The following is a 13005-nucleotide window of genomic DNA, read 5'->3' as shown; positions in this document are numbered from 1 at the left end:
AAGCCATGATCAAAAAAAGAGCCTAGACATTATCTTTCATGAAATTATCAAGGAAAACTGCCCTGATAATCTAGAACCAGGGAGCAAAATAAATATTGAAAGAATCCACAGATCACTTCCTGAAAGAGATCCAAAAAAAGAAACTCCTAGGAACAGTGTAGCCAAATTCAAGAGTTCCCAGGTCAAGGAGAAAATATTGCAAGCAGCTAGAAAGAAACAATTCGAGTATTGTGGAAATACAATCAGGATAACACAAGATCTAGCAGCTTCTACATTACGGGATCAAAGGGCTTGGAATAGATATTCCAGAAGTAAAAGAAACTAGGACTAAAACCAAGAATCACCTATCCAGCAAAACTGAGTATAACACTTCAGGGGAAAAAATGGTCTTTTAATGAAATAGAGGACGTTCAAGCATTCTTAATGAAAAGGGACTTACTCAAGTTGAACATTCCTACATGGAAAGACAGTATTTGTAACTCTTGAAACTTTTTTCAGCATCTGAGTAGTTGGTGGGATTACACACATACACACACACACACACACACACAGCACAAGGTGAGTTGAATAGGATGGGATCATATCTAAAAAAATGAAATTAAAGGATGAGAGAGGAATATATTGGGAGGAGAAAGGGAGAAATGGAATGGGGCAAATTATTTCTCATAAAAGAGGCAAGAAAAAGACTTCAGTGGAGGGTAAAGGGGGGGAGATGAGAGAGAAAACATGAAGCTTACTCTTATCACATTTGACTCAAGGAAGGAATAAAATGCACACTCATTTTGGTATGAAAACCTATTTTACAATACAGGAAAGTGGGGGAGAAGGGGATAACGAGGGCGGGAGGGGGGTGATGGAAGGGAGGGCAATGGGAGGAGGGAGCAGTTAGAAGTCAGCATTCTTGGGGAGGGACAAGGTCAAAAGAGAGAACAGAAGACATGGAGGGCAGGATAGGATAAAGGGAAATATAGTTAGTCTTATACAATATGACTATTATGGAAGTCATTTGCAAAACTACACATATATGATCTATATTGAATTGCTTGCCTTCCCAATGGGGATGGGTGGGGAGAGAGGAAGGAAGAGAAGTTGGAGGTCAAAAGTTTTAGAAAGTTGATTCTACTAGGAAATAAGAAGTGCAGGTAATGGGGTATAGAAATTTATCTTGCCCTACAGGACAAAAGAGAAGATGGGGATAAGGGAAGGGAGGGCAGATTGGTGATAAGCATAATTAGAATGCACGGAGTTTTGGGGTGGGGGGAGGGGAGAGATGGGGAGAAAATTTGAAACTCAAAATTTTGTGGAAATGAATGTTGAAAACTTAAAATAAATAAATATATTAAAATAAATAAAAAGAAAGGTTAAATGAGTTGTCCAGGATCACACAACTTATAAGTTTGTGAGGTAGGATTTGAACACAGTTCTTCCTGAGTCTCCCTAAATATATCACTCTGTCCACTATATCACAGGTGTCAAACACATCCATCATGTACTACAAAACTCCTGAGTGCAGCTCAACCAGATTAAAATATAATTGGAAAATATTTAACAAAATAAGTAAAAATACAGTGCAACATAATGTTAATTTGTTTTTCTCAGTCAATATGCAGCCTCCATAGGGATCTCTTTCTATGAGTTTGATGTCACTGCACTATATACCATACTGTCTCCTCATTTTATTTCTTACCATCAAACTTTAAGTCCTTGAGGATATACTTTCATTTTTGTCTTAGTGTCCCTAGTATCTAGCATAGTGTCTTACAGAAAATGATACTTAAATATATGTTGACTTGAATTATTTCCATTGTACAGATATGGAAAACAAGGTCCAGAAAATTTAAGTGACTTATCCAAGGTAAACAAGAGACAGAACCTGGTCTTGAAGGTAAGCCCTAGAGTCTGCTCTGCAAGAATGAATCACTGAAAAAGGTATTTATTAAGCACTTACTGTGTACAAATCTTTGAGATGTTGGGGATACAGAGAGAAAAGTAATATAGTTTCTGCTATCAAGGAGCTCATATTCTAATGAAGAGACATCATTCATAGGTTTCTGCTACAAACATTATACCTAGGGTGTTGTAGCAGAGGAGGTGGTAATATGCTTATTGTCATTTCTCCTGATAAAATCATGGCAGTTTCTGAAGGGTAACCATTTGACAGGACCAAAGACTTTGGTGGTTGCAACTTTCTTTTCTGGGTCTTCAGCAGCCAGGGCTCTAGAACCAGGAGAAGTCATTGCCAGCCTATATCTCCATGGAGGATGAATGAAAGGGTTAGACTGGGAGCAAGAGGGTTGCTCTGGGGGATGGGGTGGGTAGGTGATGACACTTTTCGGGCAGTAGGTCAGCAGGGGTTGCTGCCCTCAGTGATGTCTATAGGGTTCAAGCTGGAACTGGGCTGCTTGGGGCTGGGTTGGGGGCGGGGCAAGAACTGCTATTCTCAGGACTCTAGAGTTGAGGGTCCTGGACTATCTCCTTCAAAGTGCTGAGGGAAAGTGGTCTAGGTGGGGAGGATGCTCTGACCTGATAAATTCCATTCTCCCCAAGGGTGCCTTGCTGCTTCAACTGTTGGGGATTGCTAGATTCCCTAGGGAATTTGTATTTAGGATGTTCAAATGTTTATATGTACTTAACTGAACCAAAGGTTAGTTCCTTGTTAGTGTTCCTTGTGATTTAGGAGGTTGCCTGCTATTTAGATTGTAATCTTATTGAGGATTTAGATAATGTTCTGCATTGAGCCGGGATTAGGTTCCAAGATGAGGAGTTTAGCAGCCACCTTCCTTTCACACTCTAGGTTTGTTTTACCTCTTCCATCTCTTCACTCTTTCCTCCCTAAAATCCAGGGACCCACCCAGAATGGAATTCCATCTCCTCAATTCACCTCCTTTGTTCCCAAGCCTCACCAAAGTCAGCTCAAATATCCCCTTTGAAAAGGGGCTTTTCAGAGATCCCCTCCCTGCTAGTTCTTCCCCCCTGAGAATACCTTCCATTATACTGTATATATTGTGTGTGTGCAGCTGTTCGTGTATGGGGTCTGTCCTTAGAATGTAAGTTTCCTGAAAGCAGGGCTTTTGCCTTTCTTGTACCTCCTGCACTTTAGCGGAGTAAGCACTTAGTAAACGCTTATTGACTGCTTGTTATTGCCTGGGGTAGTGGAAATAATGATGGATGTGGAGTTAGAGTCCAACTGTGGATCTGAAGCCCACAGCTGATATTTATAGCTCAGTGATCACAGGTGACCATCGCCATGTTATTTATCTCTGAGCCTTGATTTTTTCCGTGAATTGGGGATAACAAAACTAAGTTTTTCTGAGTGCCAAATGAGATAATAGAGGTAAAATGCTTTTCGAACCTTGAAAGTGCTCTGTATTAATGTCTGCTATTATTACCATTCCCATAATTTAAGCCCCATAATGATCATATTCTTATAATGAATGTAACAGTCAGTATTATTCCCATACATTTAATTCCCACAGTGTATCAATTGATACAGATGTGAGGAATTATGCTGGATAAAGACAGACATAGAGATAAAAAGATTTGGCAACTGTCTAGATATGTGGGGTGAGAGGGAGGAATCAAGGTTTTGAACCTGGGTGACTGGCAAGATGGTACCCTGCCTCACTCCTCCTTTCTCCCAGTAGTAGGGAAAGTCAGAAGAGGGAACATAACGAATGAGTCCTATTTTGAGCATGCTGATTTCGAAATATGTAGAATCATTTAGATTTATGACTGCCTCACAGACTATGATGTGAGAATCATCTGCACAGAGATAATCATTGAATCAGAGGCAGTGTGGCGTCATGGGTAGAGGAGGGATTTGAGTCAGGACGACACACGTTTCCATACTAGTTGTATGACCCTGGGCAAGCTGCTTGACTTCTTGGAGCCTCAGTTTCCTCATCAGTAAAATAAGTTCATTCATTCATGTAAAATACATTGATTTATTTGTCCTCTGAGATCCCTTCTAGCTTGAAATCTATGATTTCATGATTCTCTGAACCCACGGGAGCCAATAAGGTTACAAATAAGAGAGTGTATAAAAAAAAGGAGACGCAGGAGAAAACTCTTGGAGTACACCCAGTTAGTGAAAAAGTCAGTAAAGAACACTGAGGATGCCAGACCATACAGGTGGAAGAACCAAGAACAAACAATGGCAGGAAAATACAGGGCAGAGATATCATCCAGGGGGAAGAGAGAGTGCTCAACATTACCAAAAACAAACAAAAGAAACCTTTGAGTAAAGGTCAAAAAGGATGAGAACTGAGAAAAGGCCATTAGATTTAGCAATTAAGAGAACATTGGTGACTTTGGAAAGGGCAATTTCAGTTGAAGGATGAGGTCGGAAACTAACTGGTGACAACTTTGAAGAGAAGGATAGAATAAGGGGCAGTAGGTACAAAAATGACCTTTTCCCAGGAGTTTAGCTAAGAAGGGGAGGAAAGAGATAGAAAGATAGCTGGAGGTGGTGGTAGAATAATATAGAGGGCTTTCTAGGGGTAGGGTGTACTTGTAGGTAATAGAGAAAGAACCAATAGAGAGAGAAAGGTGGAGGGAGAGAGACAGAGAGAGAGAAAGAAAAGGAGGAGGAGGAGGAGGAAGATGATGATGATAGGGTATGATCAAGGGCTATATAGACTAATTAGCCTTGTCAAGAAAAGGGCTACCTTTTCTTCAGAGACTAGCTTAATGGAATGGAGGAGAACACTGGGGGATATGACATAAGAGAACTTTAGCTTTTTTCCTGTTATAGTAAAACATGAGGAAAGGTTCTCCACTGAGTGAGGTGGGGTGGGCTGGGAGGTTTAGTGACTTGGCTACTAAGGTCAATGAGGTGAGGAGGCCCGGAAGAAAGATTTGAATGTCCATGCTTTTTCCACTTACCTCCCAGACCAGTTGGGATCTCCTAGGTACCCACCCTTAGCCCCTGGGCTACTAGTACTAAAATGTCTAGGGCTTGTATTATAAAGGAAAAAGCTAGTAGTGTAATAATGCATGTCTAAAGGTTTGGAGATAGTATTTAATTACAGACAATATTTTGATTTACTTCTCATTCAGAAGTCTTTAATCTTCTTCCTGGTACTCCTTCATTTCCTTGGTGGAGTAGTAAATTCTATTAGAACCTGCCCAGAGTGTTTAGTGGTACTATTTAATTACACAAAAGGTACTTTGAATTATTCATTCTTAGTCAGACTACTTTAATATTCATTTGCTCCTATGGGAGGCCTAGATTATTGTAATGATCCACAGTTAACGTTTTCTTTTGTTGCTAAATCTTTTCAGTCAGGTGTTCCGGTATTCAACACTTCATGACCCTATTTGGGGTTTTCTTGGTAAAGATACAGGAGTGGTTTACCATTTCCTTCTCCAGCTCATTTTATAGTTGAGCAACCTGAAGCAAACCAGGTTTAGTGACTTGCCCAGGGTCACACAGCTTATAAGTGTCTGAGGCTGGATTTGAACTCACGGAGATGATTCTTACTGATTTCAGGCCCACCCCTCTATGCACTATGCTGCCACCTAGCAGCCCAAAACTCGCTTTACTTTACATCTGAATGCCAGAACTGAGGCAATGGGAATTGTTTTGTTGTAACTGCCTTTAAATCAATGAACAAGCATTTTTTAAGCAGCTTTTTCATGCTAGGCACTTAGCTAGGTGTTAGAAGCATAAATACAAAGAATGAAATATTCCTTGCTTTTTGTCTGAAAATTACAAATAATAGTTCAATCAGAAAAGCCAGAGTTAGGATAAAGGACACCTTCCCTGGATATAAAAATTAGCCCTATAATTTTTTGGCTCGATCTGTGCATACAAAGAAACAGTTTTTTTTTGTTTGTTTATTTGTTTTAAAGTTTAGTAGTTCTTTTTCTTGGACAGTTAGGTGGCTCAGTGTAGAGTTCTTAGCTTTTAGTCTGGAAGACTTATCTTCCTGAGTTCAAACCTGGCCTCAGACGCTTACTAGCTGTGTGGCCCTGGGCAAGTCATTTAACCCTGTTTACTTCAGTTTCCTCCTCTGTAAAGTAGGGTGGAAAAGGAAATGGCAGGCCATACCAGTATCTTCCAAGAAAACCCCAGATGGGACTGTGAAGTAAAAAACTGATAAAACAATTAAACCAAAATGTGCCAGGTACTATGCTAGGAACTTTATGAACTTTAGGAACCCCTCAGCATCCGTGGGAGGCAGCTGCTATTATTATCTGATATCACCATTTTACAGCTGAAGAAACTGAGGAGCACCGAGATTAAGTGATTGTTCCAGGGTCACAAATGTCTGAGGCTGGATCTGAACTCAAGTCCTTGCCAGCATGCGATCCTCTCCCTTCACAGCCTGGCCTATTCTTACCTTTCCAGTCTCACTGCTCTTTACCCCTTTCCATATGCTGTAAGATTCAGGGACCCTCCTGCTCCTTCATGATACTCCCTGCATGTGGAATTCCATCTCCTGACTTCTCACTGACTGTCCCCAAGCCTGGAATATTCTCCTTCCTCACGAAAATCAGCTCAAATCTGCCCTTTCTTAAGGGACTTTTCAGAGGTGCCCTCCCTGCTAGGTTCTCCCTGTTGAGATCACCTTTCATTACACTGCATAGATTTTGTGTGGGCAGTTGTTTGTGTGCTGGGTCTCTCTCTCATGAGAATGGAAGTTCCCTGAAAGCAGGGTTTCTGCCTTTCTTTGTACCCCTAGCACTTTAGTGGAGTGTCTGGCACATTAAGCACTTAATAAATGCTTGTTGACTGTGTGGAATAGTGGAAATAATGATAAATGTGGAATTAGAGTATAACTGTGGGCTTGAATCCCACATCTGATGCATATTAATTTGCCCATGGATCATAGGCAAATCGTTGAACCTCTCCCTCTATGGCTGGCGCTCTCATGAGGACTGAGTATACTTACAACGTTCTGGGGCATTCTGTGCAAAAGAACGGTCTCAGGAGATGGATTGACGGATACGAGGGTCAGAAAGTACCTAGTTTATTCTATTACATTTTTCTTTATTTTTTTAATATTCTATAGTTATTTTTTATTTTATTATTTATATTTTATTATATATTTATTTTTAAAATATTCTGTATTTATTCTTTTTCTGGGTAAATTGGGTCTGTATAACATACAGACTGTGAGCTGCTTGCAGCCCACCAAAGGATTTTAGGTGGCCCATGAAAAATGTAGGGTTGCCATGACGCACTCTCTTGTCACGTGACCTATGGCAACCAAATATCATCAGTCTGTCTCTAGTCTAACCTATCTGTGGCCTGAAGAAGTTCAGCCTTTTTAAATTTTGACTCCTACCTACTGCCACATTGTGTAGGTGTGGGGTAAAGGAATTAGGTATAAGCAGACATTCTTATCTTCTTTTATTTCTGGGATAGTTTAGGGACAAAGTTAGATTCAATTCACTTTGTTCTTAGGTCTGGGCTTTATGTATAGGATGTGTATAATAAGTTTTCTTGACTTGAGATCAGATTTGGGGAAAAGCTGATTGCCAGCAATTTTTTCAATAGCAGTCATTTCTTTAAAGTGAAACAAGTTAAAAAAAGATTTGTCTTCTTTTTCTTAAAAACTTATCACAGGCCCATTAGTCCCTAGTTAGATGAAAGATGAAAATATAATAATAAATCAGTCCCAGAAGCTAACTTCTCTTTCAAATATACACAATGTACTTCTCCCTTGGGTTGTATTACAAGGTGATGATGGTTCAAGCACAGTTTATCTTTTCTGTTCCCATTAACTTTAACTAATATAGTCATCTCAGTTGTAGGTGAATACAACTGGGATGTAGAGACTGGGATGGGATGGTTTATATTTGAGTTGGAATGGACCTTAGAGACTGAGTAGTTTTATCTGTAGCTGAAAAAGAATCCCCACTTACAACCTACTTTACAAATACTCAATACATGGAAGAGTCAAGATGGCAGAGCAAAGGCAAGGATTCCCCTGAGCTCTGCCAAACAACTTTAAAATAATGCCGCAAAATGAATTCTGAAGCAGCAGAACCCAAGAAAGGACAGGGTGAAACAATTTTCCAGTCCAACACAACTTAGATGGTTAACAGGAAAGGTCTATTGAGAAGGGTGAGAGTATAGCCAAGTCCAGTGTAAACGATGTCCTAGCAAGCCAGCAGCAGGTATTGGGGCAGGAAAGGATGGCTGAATCACCAGCAGTGGCTTCTCTCAACTCATAGACAGTAAGAAGTTTGGACAACTGGTCAGAAGGAGATTACAGGCAAGGAGGAATACTAGCATATCAGAGCTTTTGGCTGCAAGGGAGCAGGGACCCTGGTCACAGTACCAGGGTAGAAAAGAGTACTTGTGGTTGTTCACGTAACAGAGCACAGGTCAGGAGAATAGTAAATACACCTCTCTTTAGATCATGTCACCTGGGAAGAACTGAAAACTCACAGACCCCTAGAACTAGCACTGAAAACAGCTGCACAAAACACCTGAAGCTTGGGACAGTGCCTCTTCCGCTCCAGGATCAGAGCCTAATTGTAACATCAAGTAAAAGTCAAGAAAGAGGCTGGAAAAATGGACAAACAATAAAAGGAACTTGACCATAGAAAGGTACTGTGGTGGCAGGGAAAATCAAAGCAGAAACTCCAAAGACAACAAAGTCAAAATAGCTACATCCAAAGCCTCAAAGAAAAATGTGAATTGGTCTCAGGCCAAAAAAAAAAAAAGGTAGAGAAAAAAAGAAAATTGGGAAAATGCGAATGATACAAAGAGTCAATTTAACTTCTCAGTGGCCTCTAATAAAGAATAATCCTATCACTTCTTGAGGTAATCCATCCCATTTTTGAACAGCTCTAATCATTAGGGAGTTTTTCCTCATATCACACCTAAATTTTCCTCTTTTCGACTTCTACCCATTGCTCTTAGTTGTGACTTCTGGGCCCATTCAGAACGTCTGATAATCTTTTCCATATAACAGTATTTTAAGTACTTGATGATAGATATCATGTACTTCCTTGAGTCTTCTTCAGGTTTAGCATCTCCTTTTGTATCAATCACTCTTCCCATGACATGAACTTAAGAACTTTCACCTTCACTGTTTTGAACATCCTCCTTTGGACTCTCTCCAGATCATTGTCTTTCCTGAAATATAACATCCACAATTGAACTCCATACTCCAGATGTGGTTTAAGCAGGGCAGAAAACAGTGGGACAATCACCTCTCTAGTACTAGAAAGTATATGCCTCAGATGTGGTCTGAACAAGGCAGAATACAATGCCACTATCACCTTTCTAGTCCAAATAAGTGTGCAGTCCAGATGGGGTCTGAGCAGGGCAGAGTACTGCAGAACAATCACCTTCTTGTTCCTGGATACTATTTCTTTTGTAATCTAGACTAAGGTCATGTTAGCCTTTTTTTTTTTTTTGACTCCCATGTCACACTATTTGACTCCCATTGATCTTTTAGTCTCCCAAATCCCAAGATCTTTTTAGATGACCTACTATCTTAGTCCATCAGTCAACATTTATTAAGCACCTATTATGTGCCATGCTAAGTGTTAGAGATACAAACAGGCAAAAGACAGTCTTATCCTCACAGAGCTTACAATCTAATGGGGGAGAACCATGCAGACAAATATGTGTGTATACATATATTATATACATATGTGTATATATTGCCACACACACACACACATACACACACACATATTACATATATGTGTATATATATATCTCAAGCTATGCATAGGATAAATAGGAAGTAATTAACAAAGAGATGCTTCTTCCTTCCTGTACTATGAAATTGATAATTTGAACCTAAGACTTAAAAGAAAATAATTGAAAATGTAGAAATGATGGCGCTCAATAGGAGTAAAAGATAAGAGAAAAGGGAGTGCAAGACCCAATATTTATGGCAAGAAAAGGAGGTGGCAACAGGAGCAGTTAAAGAGAGAGGACAGAACCTGGAAAATATGGATATGGTTTCTATAATCATCTTTAGTTCTGCAAAGAGGACCTTTTTTTCTATCAGAGTCACAGAAACATGGAATAGAATTAATCAAGAGTTGTCTACAAGCAAAAATTAACTTGCTTAACATGATTGTACATGTATAATCTTTATCAGATTGCTTGCTGTCTGGGGAGGGGGGAGGGAAGGTAGCGAGGGAGAAAAATTTGAAAGTGAAAATCTTACAAAAATGATTGCTGAAACCTATCTTTACATGGAACTGGAAAAAATATTGTTAAGTGCAAAAGAAAGTAAAATGGGTTTTCAGAAACAAAAAAAAATCAACTTGGATTATTTATTTTTTAAAATCTTATTTTAAATGCTTTTTTTTGGAAATCACATTCACATTTATATATATGTTTCAGTTCTGTGCCCTACCAAGTTGTGTCCAACTCCTTGTGACCCCAGGTTTTCATTGCAAGATATTGGAGTGATTTGCCATCTCCTTCTCCAGTTTATTTTACATAGGAGGAAATGGAGGCAAACAGGGTTAAGTGACTTGGCCAGGGTCACATAGCTAGGAGTTGCATGAGGCCAAATTTGAATTCAGGTCTTCCTAACTTCAAGCCCAGCACTCTATCCATTATTCCACTTAACTAGTTGCCACCTAACACAGGGCAATATGTACTAAATGACAAATGAGTTTGAATCTCCAGGAAAGCTGGAAGCCTAGAAGCCTGAACTGTCTCCTTTATTAGCTGTGAAGCTTTGGACATCTAACCTGTCTGTGTTTGGAAATGTGAGAATGGAAAACAGCTTTAGGCATCACCCTGTACATTTGTGTGCATAGGATCACAGCTTTAGAGCTGGGAGCTACAGGTCATCCAGTCTGATAGTGTCCAGAATGGATACCATGGCCCCCTGACAGGTTATGGAATTACTTCAGAAGACCTAGTCCAAATCCAAGTGGTGTGTGGATATAGTACTAGGAAGATGGGAAGATGAATTGAATATGTTTTCTTCAATAGCTAATTTACTTATCCGTTCACCCATTATCCTTCAATAGTCTTCTACATGTTTATGCTCCCAACCTCCTCTCCTTTTCTGGATCCTTAAGAGTCCTTAAAAACTGACATATTTGAGTATTTATAGTACATATCATTGGGAAAAACTTTTCTCCCCATTTTTAACCTATCTACCCAAAGATCCCCAAGATCATTATATTGCAGAAGAGTCTCTGTGCTTTGTCAGTGACTAATGGGTAAGAGCCCTTCCTCTCTCTCCCTCTTATTTTGTCTTGGGTTGGATAGTATGAATTACACAGTAGTATATATAGATATATGCATGTGTGTATATGTATGTATATATGTATATAAGAGTATATCTATAAATAGATATACATATATTGGGGGGGGTACATGCTGCTAAAAATAGCATTTTGTTGCAATAAAAAAAAATCTTAGAGACCATTTCCTTGTACAGAAGAGGAAACTGAGATCCATGGGAATTAAGTGATTTACCTGGGCTCATACAGGAGGAGGAGATATTACCATAAGCCCCTGCAGCTTTAGTCTCAGATGAAGGAAAACCTAGGATTATCCTTTAGTTTTTGGATTCCTTGAGGAAATAGGTATTAGCCATACAGTTAAAGTTCCTGTGGGTTTTGAGGGCTCAGTTGTACTTTGCATCTAATACTCTTAACTTTGTGCCTGACAAGTGAGGAAATAGGAGGATTCATTACTTTTTCTTTGATGTTAACTGTCTGGCTACAAGCACTGTTTATCCGATGCATCAAAAATGGAAACCCTGGCCCCTTTATAAAATGCCTATCTTTTCTAAGACACATGATCTGACGGTGAATATTTTCTTCATGAGGAAAATGAAACATAATATTTCTGAAAAATCTAGGATATATGATTGTCATACCTATAAAAGAAGTTTTCCTTAAGAGGAAAATAAATGAGAAATAATTTGGTTATTTTGTATAAGCCGCGGCAGTTGGAGCATCTGGCTGATCCGAGCAATCCTAGCTGTTAACTTAGTCACTGATTTCAACTTTGCTGTTCTTGAAAGGGAAGAAAGAGAAGAAAAGCTATATCAGGGCCTCTCTGACTTGAAATAAAATTGCTATCCTTAGTTTGCCCTTGTAGTGTTCAGCAGCAGTGCCTTATCGATCAGAATTAGGAAGTTAATAAGGTTTGGGCTAATTAATCAGATGGGTAGGGACTGGAACTGCCCTGCAAGGCTTAATCAAGTCATCAAACTCTCAAGCCATGAAAAAGGTAATTAAAGGAAAAGGATGCCTGTTATATAGTAACAGGAGTCTAGGAGAGGACAAGAAAAGATAGAGAACCTCCATTTTCTTTTGTACGCTTTTCTGATATAAATCAGACCAAAATGACCAAAGTACAGTGTTTGGTTTCCTATTGGAGAATTAAGTTGAATGAATTTACAAATCACATCCCTAGGTAATTTTCTTGCCCCAGACTCTTCCTTGATGACCCTGTGCTTATTTATAATAGATTTATTCTTCCCATGGCTTTTGGAGGACTGGGTCCTTTAACATAAAAAATAGCTGTTCCTGATTGTTTCAGAAGTTTTGATTTTTATAATCAATTGACACTTAAGGATCTCAGTGTAAGATGTAGTGTTTGAGGCTATGTAGTGGGTCCGCTTCATCTTATAAAATGCTGAAAAATTATTGCTTAAAGTACTGAATATGTGGTATCTGATGTACAGGTAAATGTTTGCTTTTTGGGGGCTAATTGTTCTAAAATGTCTCCCTGCTGATATTATGATAATACCAACAAAGGGGGAGGAAAGGGAGGCAGCTAGGCGGCTCAGTGGATAGAGTACCAGACCTTGAGTCAGGAAGACTCATCTTCCTGAGTTCAGGTCTGGCCTCAGACACTTATTAGCTGTATGACTGGAGCAAGTCACTTAACCCTTTTTGCCTTGGTTTCTTCATCTGTAAAATGAGCTGGAGAAGGGAACCACTCTAGTATCTTTGCCAAGAAAACCCCAAATGGGCTCGTGAAGAATTGGGCACAACTGAAAATGACTGAATAACAACAAAAATAGAAAGATGTGCATACTTATTTGTCTA

The 13005-nt window shown here is 39.4% G+C and overlaps 1 protein-coding gene across 3 annotated transcripts in view; it reads left to right on the top strand.

Annotated features, from left to right (window-relative positions):
- The window catches only part of SLCO5A1 (solute carrier organic anion transporter family member 5A1), a 395111-nt gene that overhangs the window by 28491 nt on the left and 353615 nt on the right, over nucleotides 1–13005 (top strand). For all 3 annotated transcript variants that reach the window (XM_072604807.1, XM_072604803.1, XM_072604804.1), the window contains exon 3: nucleotides 1813–1885. The gene's annotated coding sequence lies outside the window, so the exon portion shown is untranslated. The remainder of the gene's footprint in view (nucleotides 1–1812; nucleotides 1886–13005) is intronic.

Source organism: Notamacropus eugenii, chromosome 4 (assembly GCF_028372415.1).
Source record: "Notamacropus eugenii isolate mMacEug1 chromosome 4, mMacEug1.pri_v2, whole genome shotgun sequence".
NCBI lineage: Eukaryota > Metazoa > Chordata > Mammalia > Diprotodontia > Macropodidae > Notamacropus > Notamacropus eugenii.
This window is presented reverse-complemented; position numbering and strand designations above follow the sequence as displayed.